Source organism: Grammomys surdaster, unplaced genomic scaffold (genome assembly GCF_004785775.1).
Source record: "Grammomys surdaster isolate TR1022 unplaced genomic scaffold, NIH_TR_1.0 128, whole genome shotgun sequence".
Classification (NCBI taxonomy): domain Eukaryota; kingdom Metazoa; phylum Chordata; class Mammalia; order Rodentia; family Muridae; genus Grammomys; species Grammomys surdaster.
In genome coordinates this window covers 6,884,694-6,896,148 of record NW_021604586.1, presented here as the reverse complement: position 1 = coordinate 6,896,148, position 11,455 = coordinate 6,884,694, and the positions used below count along the sequence as shown (strand labels likewise).

The window sequence follows — 11,455 nt, the reverse complement described above, 5'->3', positions numbered from 1 at the left end:
GAGGATACAGTCAGAACAGTTCCTGACTTGTCTCAGTGCACACATCCCGGAGCCAGTGAGGATACAGTCAGGACAGTTCCTAACCCGTTTTCCTGTAAATATGATCTTTGTCAGCAAATATGGCAGAGAACAGGTGAACAGCTCTGTAGTAAAGATTGTCTGGGGGCTGAGAGAACACTCAGAGGTTAAGAGCACTGACTGCTCTTCCTGAGGACCTGTTCACAGAGGACCCACATGTTCTTATTAAATGACGAGGCATGTTTCTCAATGGATTGCTACCATGCCACCACCACCACCACCACCACCACCACCACCACCACCACCACCACCACCAAACATACATGTTTTGAAACAGGGCCTTACCCTGTTGTGCAGACTGAATTGGATCCCATATAGTCTAATCTAGGCTGACCTTTATCTTGTGACAACCCCCCTGGTTAGTCTCCTAATTACCAAGAGCTACTGTCCCCAACCCTGCTGGTTGATCATTACATATTTTTTTCACAGTACTGCTGCTGTCACTGTGGCAGTCAGGTTCTGTGTTGGTTTCAGTGCTTTGTTGATGGTAGTCCAAACTCAGAGATAACAGGCAGTCAAAGGACACCCAGGTGGTGATATTAAGGTTTCTTATTGAATCCTTACCTACCTAGATTATTATTCATCTAGGAACAGTGTATGTGTACACACACACACACACACACACACACACACACACACACACACACTCATTGTACCTCCATGCCCTTAGATGGGAGGTCCAAACCAACTAAGGGTGTGAAGGGCGTGTAGCAGTTTTTTCATAACCACCTCCATTTGTTTGGGAAGGGGTGCTTTGTTTGTATTTTGGTATTTTTTTGTGATGATACATACCACTTCAATATCCTTTCTTAACAACTGTGTCAACGGGTCTTTCTGAGAGCACCAAGGGAGGGAGGGAGGGAAGGAGGGACGGAGGGAGGGAGGGAGGGTGGTAGGTAGGTGAGAGGAACCAGTGCCTTCTCCTCTTACCCAGTGTTCTGACAGAAGGTTTGCCACTCCCCAGAAGTCCTGCAGAGTCCGTATGCCCTCCAAGCATGTATGAGAGAGATCTGTGTCATGTTCACAGAGGCAGCTTTTCAGTTTTCTTTTCTTTGAAATTCAAGGTAAAGAAGAGAGGAAGGATCTGGATTCTGGGCCAAGAGACTATTTCAGCACAACTTTTCTACTTAATGTAAAGGCTTATTCCATGTAAATTTTATTTTTTTTAAATTTTAATTATTTATATCTATATATATTGATATATATGTTTTTCAAGACAGGGCTTTTAATTTTTAAAGATGTTTATCTTGGAGCAGTTGAGTGGATAGAAGTATAGATTTTCAGCTCTGCATTCAGTTTGTTATTTAGGGGTAGAACCTGAGATAAGCCCTCCTTTGCTTGTGCAGACTTTGGATTCTTAGCTTGTATCATTTCTACTGCCAGAAGCCAACCTTGTCTCAGTAATTTGCTGCTCTGTCCTCCTCTTAGCCAGGGCAGTTGTCACTCTTTTTGTTGGCAAATACAAAGACATTGTTTGAGTTTGGATATCTTGGTCCTGTTGGGTGGTATATCCTAATAGTTGCTGTTAACTGTTGGTCATTTAAAAAAAAATGAGATTACTAGGTTTGGTGGTCTATCTCTAGTGTGAGCACTCAGGAGGTTGAGGGAGGAAGACTGAGAACGTTAGACCAGCCTGGGCAGCTCCCAGTATAACTCAAAACAAAATAAAACAAAATCCAAACCTGTAAGTGTGTGACTAGGGCCTTCCTGTTGTCTTCTTTGTGTTCAGCTGTCATGTTAGACCAGGTTCTGGCTCTTCTTTGAGTCTCTGCAGAGACAGAAAGGCTCTTTCTGCTTATGTTACAAATTTTTTTTTATATTAGTGCTAGTATAGAAAGTAAGAAGTAAATAAGCTTTTAAGATTTTTCATACGGGCTGGAGAGATGGCTCAGTGGTTAAGAGCACTGACTGCACTTCCAGAGATCCTGAGTTCAAATCCCAGCAACCACATGGTGGCTCACAACCATCTGTAATGAGATCTGATGCCCTCTTCTGGTGTGTCTGAAGACAGCTACAGTATATTCATATATAATAAATAAATAAATCTTTAAAAAAAAAGATTTCTCATACACTCTTCCTCAAACTCCATTACCGTTTAATGTACTCCGCCCCTACCAATATGCCAAGGATTTAAAAAACAGAAAACCTGTCATTAAACAAGTAGGTAATGTCCTTACTTCCACTCTTCTTCTCGTCGTGAAGAAGCACAGAAGGATGCCTGTGCTTTGTTAGTTCAGTACCATGGTGACATGTATCAGTGTCCAGAAGGCGTGCTCGGGAGACTGCTGTACTGAAGACTGTCAGCACACCTAGACACACAGCCTGTTAACACCCAGCCAGTTAATTTGGTAGATTCCTACCAAGTGGGCAAAAAGCTTTGTTGCTGAGAAATGGAGCAGCTAAGACATTCCTTTCATTTTGTCAGTCACATCGTGCTTCCTAAGAAGTATGTAAGCATGACTGCAGTTGTGCAGGCCTTGGGGGAAGAGAGAGAAGAACTGTGTGGAATAACTGAAGGAATGAGGGCGTGGTTTGTTCCCCTTCTTGTTTGTTGAACAACTTTGATAGCAGTGCTAGCAGTTTTGGACAGTCAGGATCCTTTTTCCTGTGTTTTATCTTTTAAATGAGCCTGTCTCTGTGCCTCATATTTAAACAGTCACCCCAATAGCTTCAGAAGAAGCACTCAGCATAGTCATCTGCTCCTGTCACTCTCCATTGGCTGTTCATGGGAAGGTGGTGGTGGTTGTTTTTTTTTTTGTTTTTTGTTTTTTATTTTTTGTTTTTTGTTTTTTTTTTTGGTCTGGATAATTAGCTTCCGTGATTCTGGCTTTTATGCTTTGGGCAGTGAAGGGTATGGGTGTGCTGAGCTGCTCGGTGGCCCAATGCCTTGACACACTGTCTAGCATGGCACATTTGTATTAGTTTAGATATGTTAGGGAGGAAACACCTGACAAAAGCACCTTAAGGAAGGGGTTGTTTTGGCCCACAGTTCAATGGTGCGTTTAAATGCATAGTGTGACCACAGGGTGGTCATATTTGATTTGAGAGGTTAAGGGCCTGTGGACTTTCAGCATCCTGTTTGACATTCTCTGTTTACCCACTCTTCCTGATTTTATCTATTCTGCTGGATATTTAGAGTATCCTGTTGTGATTTGATTCCACCCATAGCATAGGCTGACTTCTACCCGTGATCTTTGTGCTTTAGCCTCTTCATTGCAGGGATTACAGAAGCGAGCCTGGCTTACTATAGTCTTAGTTTTCATTTGACATTCTGTGTACTTGGGAGATGGAGACAAGAGGATTCCTGTCCGTTTGAGGCCAACTTAGGCTTTATAGTGATACTGGCAATAATAGTTTTCATTTTCCTGTATTAAGAAAAGGTGAGTATCAGTGGATTACCCTATATAACCCTGTCACTCAGGAGGCGATAAAAGGGGTTCCCCAAAGCAGGCTTGCCAGCTAGTCAGATTGCAAACTAAGTTCAGAGAGAGATCCTACCTCAATACATAAAGACCAAGGAAGACACTCACTCACTGTCAGCCTCTGGCATGCACACACTTGTGCGCACGCGCACACGCGCGCGCGCGCACACACACACACATACACGTTGAAAAGGAGAAAAATAACATGACCTAAAAATGGTGTTTGATAACATGGATGGGGGGAAGGTCTACAAACAGAAAGGCGTTTCCTTTGCATTTTAAAGAAAGGCCTAGAACCAAAATACATTATCATATTCAATGTTAAAAGATGATTTTCAAGAAAATTATTTTAATTCTTGTTTTTGAGAAAGAGTCTCACTGTATAACTCTGCCTGCCCCAGTCTCCAGGGTGCTGGGATTAAAGGCCCACTGTGCCCACAGTTGTCTTTTTTTTTTTTTTAAGTTAAAATAGCAAAGAATGCTTTTTCCTCAGCATTAATTATAAAGCAGTTCTGAGTGTCTCTTGTTCTCACATCTTTATTACTCTAGATTTTAGCAAGATAGGGGAAATCAATAGCGATACGACCCCGGCTCTCTTCCTCTCCCGTTCTACACTCAGTCCCTCCCTCTCCTCTCCTAGCAGTTCTTTTGAAACTTTTAGTGTGTGGTGGGGTGTCAGTGATAACTTGTTTCCAGTTCTTGAGACCTGTGATTACTGGCCAGATTATTTCTATATGCTGCTGGGTTGGTTGTACCGTTTGCAGGTCTGTTTAGACGTCTGTGGTAGAGGCTGTCTCACCCCATCCTTCACTGTTTATCCCATTCTCGTTATGTGCATAAATGCATAGAAATGCTTTCTCTTCCATGAAAGGAATTTTATGTGACATTCTACTGGCTCCTTTTTATCCTTTGAGGTATTTTTGTCTCAAAAAGTCCTCAGGGTGAATAGCATTGTCCACCCTGCTTCCCCACCCCCAGCACAGTGCTTCTGTGAATTCCCTGTCTGTCCTCATCCACCTTTTAATACTTAAAAGTGGATGTTTTAGTCTGTGTATCTTTATCTTGGTTTTTTTGTGGTGCTGTATCAAGCTAATAGGAGCTAGAGAATTTAGAAATAGACATTTTTCTCATGTTTCTGGAAATTGGGAAGTTCAAGTTAGTGACTTTGCCAGTAGAACTCCTTCCAGCTGTTTGTCTGGGCTGGAGGGAGAGAAGGATCACGGAGTTGATGTCTGTTGGTGAGGCTTTTCACCCTGTGATCTGACGGCTTCGTATCCCAACACTGGGCTAGGACAGGGGCCAGCCAGGTGTCTAACTCAGGAATTTTATAGGATACACTCAGACAAACATGTCTGTCTCTGTGCAGTCTCGATGTTTGTTCACTCATATGTTCACATTTAGCCCAGGTTCACCTGAAACTTAACCAAGGTCTTTTTCTTCTCTTTCATTTCCCACCTCCTGCCCCTGCCCGAGATACCATTTCTCTGTATAGCCCTGGCTGTCTTGGAACTCACTCTTTAGACCAGACTGACCTCAAACTCACCAAGATCCCACTGCCTCTGCCTTCTGAGTGCTGGGATGAAAGGTGTGCCACTGCCACCCTGCTTTTATTCTTTTTTTAGATTATTTTCCTGCCTACAAATGTGGAAGCTGTATACTTGAGTCGTGTTGGGGTTTACCTACACCGCTCGGTGATGTTAAAACACTGAGGTGGATTTCAGCACGGACTGCAGATGACGCTGCAGCAGCAACCCCCCCTTCAGACTGAACCTGAGCGACCTCTGGTCCCCTCGCGATTGCATTTGTTTTTCTGTGATGTGCAGTTCTGCAGGCAGTTAGTTGTCTTTTACTTTTATTTCACTGAGCTTTCTTTTTTTTCTTCTTCTTCTTTTTTCACTGAGCTTTCTAATAAAATCCAAGAAGTGTTGTTTGGTGTTCTTAAAGATGAAGATAAAAATTTCCAGAGTTGCTTCTTGTAGGTCTGTTTACTCAGCATTCATGACACTTCTCTAGCCCCACTATTTAAGTCGACGTAATGGCCCCTGTGTCCTATTCAATCTGTAAGCCCCAGGTAGCTCCAGGTATGGTGTGATGCTCCTAGCCTTCATCAGCCCTGAGGTGATACAGTTACCAGGAGCTGTTCCACAAGATGCTGAGGCAGCCTTTGGAGAAGAGAAGAGCAAGATTTTTCCTGGAAGAGGAAATGTTTTCAATCTCTAGATCTAACTTTTAGGTTTAGACAGACACATGGGAGTCAGCAAGGTGTATGCTGACAGCAGTGGATGGCCTCCAGCTGCCTGGAGGGGAGGGTGTATGCATTGTCTCAGCTCCAGGTTTTCATCTCTAATGAGGAAATAATGCCATCTGTTCAGCTGAGGCTACTTAGAGACTCTGAATAAAATAACATACAAAATAAAGCACCATGTAAGTGTAATTTGAAATGGATCATTAAACCTCAGTCATTGACCTAAAGGGGTTGAGAAGCTGTCATTACTTACAGTTGTCAGTGTGTGCTGTGCACTTAGGGCCTTCTGCTTGCTTTTCACAGACATAGGACCCTCCTAAAGGCTTGGAACATAGTGATCGCGTATCTTCCCATCCCAAATTTGTAGATGAAAAGGCAGGCGCATTAATTTTCTTGCTCACTATTTTAGCCATTAAATAGTAGAGTGTCTGTGCCCCCTGTGAAGGGCTAGTGGAGTTAAAATTCATGTCTGTAGACTCTTCTCGGGCTACATGTTGCAGATTTGGAGATGCCTTAAACGGTAGACAGCCTATTGTTTCCAGAGTGCCTGTATCCCTCCCTTTACCACGTTTAGTTAAAGGGACAAGAATCCAGTGTTGCTAGTGAAACGTGGGGCAAGCCAGATCAAATGTAGACAGGACTATGGAGACATCTCACTGCAGGCTTCTTTAACTACAACCTCGGGTCCCTTGATTGTCGTCTGTGATGGAACCTTGTGGTTAGGCATGCTTCTCTGGCATTGGCCGATCAGAAGTTTAGTGTACGTAGCTAGATCCCTGAGATAGTGTCTATTACTCCAGGGGCTCATAGATACCATTCGCACATAAATTAAACCTTTGAGGCATTTGGTAGGAACCCACTTTGTTTTTTCTTCTGTCACTTCCCATTTGGGGATGATTCACTGCAGAAGACACTATGAGTCAGGGTTCTCTAGAGTCACAGAACATATGTAATGTGTCTATATATTAAAGGAAATTATTAGACTGACTTACAGTCTGCAGTCCAACTACCCAACAATGGGCAGCTGTGAATGGGAAGTCCAGGAATCTAGTAGGACTACCACCTTCTTGTCCTTATGGAGGCCTCCAGCAGAAGGTGTGGCCCAGATGAAAGGTGTGCACCATCATGCGTGGACATGGAACTCCTTCTGTCCCAGGCTGGCCTTGAAATCAAGAGATCTGCTTACCTTTGTCTCTTGGGATTAAAGGTGTGTACCACCTTGTCTGGGCCTAAACTTTTCATGGACACTACACCTCAAGATCTGGATCAGAAGTGCATCTAATCCCATGTCAATATCCAGGCCAGAAGCCTGTGTCTTCCAACCTCAAGATCTGCATCGCAGGTGTGCCCTCCATTTCTGGATTGTGTTCATTCCACATGTAGTCAAGTTGACAACCAGCAATAGCTATTACAATGAGTAAATAAAATTTTGGTTATTCTTGTTTTAGTTTTGTTTCTTTTGTTGTGATAAAGTACCCTGAGAAAAGCAGCTTAAGAGTGGGGAGGGGGGTTATGTGGTGCATGATCACAGTCCATCAGAGAGCTGGCTGTACTACCTACATCTGCGTGCCTGCTGTGGCTCAGCTGCTCTCCAGGAAGTGTGTCGCTCCCCACGTCTGACAGCTCACAGCTGCCTGGAACTGCAGCTCCAGGACACTAGGCACCTTCTTTTGGCTTCCTTGGGGATCCACACACATGTGCACACACCCAACAGACACAGAGACACATTTTACTGTTGTTGTTTTTAAATACATTGCTTTTAAATACCAGTATGCCCACTGACCAAAAATTAATCTAGACAATTCCTTGTTGATCCTTTCTTCCCAGGGGACTCTTGCTTGTGTTAGGTGACAGAACTAGTCTTTTCTCAGTCCTTTAACGTGAAATTGGATGTTCCATGGAATAGTATTCAGTTTTGGTTAAGATGAACAAAGCATCTGTTCAGATGTATAGATGACTTTACAACATGACATCCTAGGGGGAGTGAGAGAGCTCAGGGAAGAAGAGCCTTGCTGCTGAGCCTCCAGCTTGAGTTCTAAAACCCACATGATGGAAGTAGACGACTGAGTGCCCAGCACACATGGGGGTCATGGCACATGTGTGCCCACTCCCTGTCTACCAAATAGAGGTGTAGAGGCTGTCGTGTGTGTTTACTGTCAACCTGTGTTTAGGGATTTGTCTGCTAGTTTCTGGGTGAAGCCTCGGGTGTGGTAGAAGTAGAATACAAAGCATTTCTTAGCACTGTGGCCTGGGTGAAGAGAAGGACAGGAGGGTAGAAAAATATTACTGTGTGGAACCTGTCACAGGGAGAGAGAGTTCTGTCTGCCTGCAGTCATTTCTGCACTGTTTTGTATGCCTTCATTTTTACAACTCTTTCCCACAAAGTAGAAGAAATGATAGACACAGGTTTTTCAATTCCAAACCATGATTGGTTGCTCTGCTTTCCCAGAAACTCCATAGCTGTCTGCTAGACCCTTTGCTTGAGAGACTCCCTGCCTTTTCACTTGTTGGTAGCTTGTGTAGATGGCTCTGTCAGCGTCTGTCTTGAGCTGTAACCCAGCAGCTGAAACTGGGAAGGCTCTCTCTGAAGGGAAGGGCATACGCGGGAGGCCGGTGAGGAGCAAAGCTGAGAAGGCCCAGAACGCCCTCCAGGTGGATGGCTCTGGCCAGCCTTGGCCATTCCTTGCCTGCCACATGCCAGTATAGGATTATGGATCACTGTGTTACATTTTGTAGGTGTCCTTATGCAGGTGATCTGGCGTATGTGGGGCTGCAGACTGCATTTGTCTTGGTGCTATGGCGCTGCTGAACAGTGGTGTCTAGAGAAGAGTGTAGGCTGGAGAGAGGAGGGATGGGTGGTGATCTTTACTTTACTCTGGAAATCTTTTTTATTTTAATGCCATTATCTTCTATTTGCAGCTTTCAGAAATCAGCTGGTGTCACTGCACATATGCTTAGAACTGTTGCTATAACGACAAGCCTGGCAGCCCACACAGTCCTTCTGGAAGGCCTGGGTGCTGCTTGTAGCATCTGTTCACAGGAGGACACACATCCCTCTGACCTGTGAGGATCTCTCATTTGCTATGTTTCTTAAAGCATCTGCTTTCTTTTGATTTGATTGCCTGATTACTTCACCTAGTCAAGATGCCTTGCTGTGTACTAGTGTAATGAGAAGCAGAACCCTGAGACTGTTTCCGCTCCTACTTCCCACACTTGCAGCAGAATCAGTGTCATTTGCTAGTTGGTGCCATCCAGCCATCGGTGAAAAACTGGATTTGAGCCCTTTACCATGGAAACCTGAAATTTGGGAGCAATATTTCATATAAACAAGATTTTCTTCAAGTTGCTTGACTATGAGTTATATAATTCCTTGGTTATATATATTAAAGAAATTTGGTGTCATTTATGTGTTATAACTATTTTATCTGTATATACAGTAATAAAATTATAATCTATATGAAATTGGATTTGAAAAGTAAATTGTTCTTTCCATGCGTCATTTGGCTGTCACCTGGTAATCCCCACTTGGCTACATACATATAAAATGACTTTTTAAAACTTCGTTGGTTGCAAACTCCCTGACAATTGGGTAAATCCTCTGGGTCCATCCTGAAAAGCATTGCATCTGTGCATATCTTCTTTTTCTTTTCTTTTAAATCAGGGTCTCACCCCCCCTCTACCAGCCTTGACCCTCCCTCCCTTTTTTCCTTTTCTTCTGTAGCCCTGAGTGTCCCCCAACCTCCACCACGTAGTCCTTTAACTTGCTACATAGACCAAGCTGGCCTAGAACTCACAGACACCCACCTGCCTCTCCCTCCTGAGTATTGGGATTAAAGTCATGTGCCACCACACCCAGCTTTCAGTATCTTATATAATTTGGGTGTTTTCAGAACTCTGATTTTGTAACTCTTTTTTTTTTTTAAAGATTTATTTATTTATTATTTCTGAATACACTGTAGCTGTCTTCAGACACACCAGAAGAGGACATCAGATCTCATTACAGATGGTTGTGAGCCACCATGTGGTTGCTGGGATTTGAACTCAGGACCTCTGGAAGTGCAGTCAGTGCTCTTAACCACTGAGCCATCTCTCCAGCCCTGATTTTGTAACTCTTATTTAAAATTGTTCATTATTATTTTCTTGGTCACATTCTACCGAAGTGAATGCTATTTACAGAGTTCCCTTTCCTGTTGATTAGCCTAATGCCTCCTTCCTGTCCTCAGGCTTCAGTAGTCTTTCTGAGACTAGCTCTCTGTATCGCAGAGCAGCCGGGATGCGCTTATCTCCACCTCTGGAGAGGGATTACAAGTATCTCCACCTCTGCAGTTTGATTACAAGCTTCTGAATTTTTTTGTAAATTTATAGCAAAAGACACTTGTGGTCTCAGGTGGAAAAGCAGGCATGTTGGTGGGTGGAAACAGGCTCACTGACTGGGCAGTGCAGCTGAGTAAGTTCCAGGTTCAGTGACAGAGGTCTCAAAAGTAAGGTTGAGAGCATAGAGGAATACACTGGAAGTGGAATTCTGATCTCCACACATATATATGCACCCCCAGCCCCCACAACACACCAAGAAGTGTACAAATCCTCATCATACCGTTCATTTGTCGTGACAAGAGTTGGGATAGACAGTTGATAGTCAACAAGAGAAGTGGGTATTTTCAGACATTACCTGTCTCACCACCAGTTACTACAAAGCAGAATTGTGTGTCACCCATAGTTAAGTTGTAAAAGCCTGAGGTTCCATATAACATATAGCCTCTGAACGATGAGAGTCAAAGTAGGGAAACTGGAACTACGTAGCAGTAGATGATGAATGGGTGTGCTGAGCCTCGGCCATGTGGGAGCTCCTGCAGGCTGTACTGCTCCTCATGTTAAAGACAGCGTCAGAGGGGTCGGGAGTGCTCAGTGGTTAAGACCATGAAAGCTGAGACTTACTGTAACTGCAGCAGTGCGGGGACAGAGGAGGATGGCTGGCTGGGCCTTGCTGGCCTCTCGATCAGCTCCAGGTTCAACAAAAGACACTGTTTAGCAGAATATGATAAAGCAGATCATTCATCTCACATCCTTTCTGGTTGGGAGCAGCACACTCATTCTCTAAGTTAAGATCCTTTAGAGAATCCTGGGTGTTTCAGCAAGTGTTCAGTATAGGCCAGAATTCTGAAGAAGTGGGCTGTAATGTCCATGAAGGAATGGACTAGCTAGTGAGAGCGAGAACAATCAGGCAAACAGAAAACAAGCTTCCTCCTTTGAGTCCTTTATGTTGGCTGCCAGCAGAAGGTGCAGCCCAGATTAAAAGTGTATTTTCCCACCTCAGAGATCTGGATTAGAAGTGGGTCTTCGCACATCAAATATTTTAATTAGGAAAAATCCCTCACGTGTGTGCCCTGCCTTTCTGTTTTAGTCAGGTTGACAACCAAGAATAGCTGTCAACAGTTCTTTTGTGGAAATCACAAGATATAATTCCTTCAAGTACCCTCTAGATTTCTGAAAGTGTAAAAATCGATGCTTCTATACCTATAAATATCATGGGGTTTTGGCACCTTGGACTTTAGAACTTTGGAATTTTTTTTGCCTCGGGGTTGTTTTGGTTTTTAGTATGGTATTGGACTGTGGAGTGTGAAGGACCTTCCAGAAATTGACGGTGTGGCTATCGTGAGTGCTGTGGCCTCCAGCCCTGGTTCTGGTGCTGGATGTGGGTATGCCAGTTTTC

The 11,455-nt window shown here is 43.8% G+C and overlaps 1 protein-coding gene across 3 annotated transcripts in view; it reads left to right on the top strand.

Moving 5' to 3' along the window:
• Positions 1-11,455, top strand: part of Ankrd11 (ankyrin repeat domain 11) — a 148,778-nt gene that overhangs the window by 91,438 nt on the left and 45,885 nt on the right. Inside the window, exon 2 of one of the 3 annotated variants that reach the window (XM_028752442.1) lies at positions 8,665-8,808. The exons of the other annotated variants lie outside the window; for them this stretch is intronic. The gene's annotated coding sequence lies outside the window, so the exon portion shown is untranslated. The remainder of the gene's footprint in view (positions 1-8,664; positions 8,809-11,455) is intronic. 3 annotated transcript variants of the gene reach the window in all.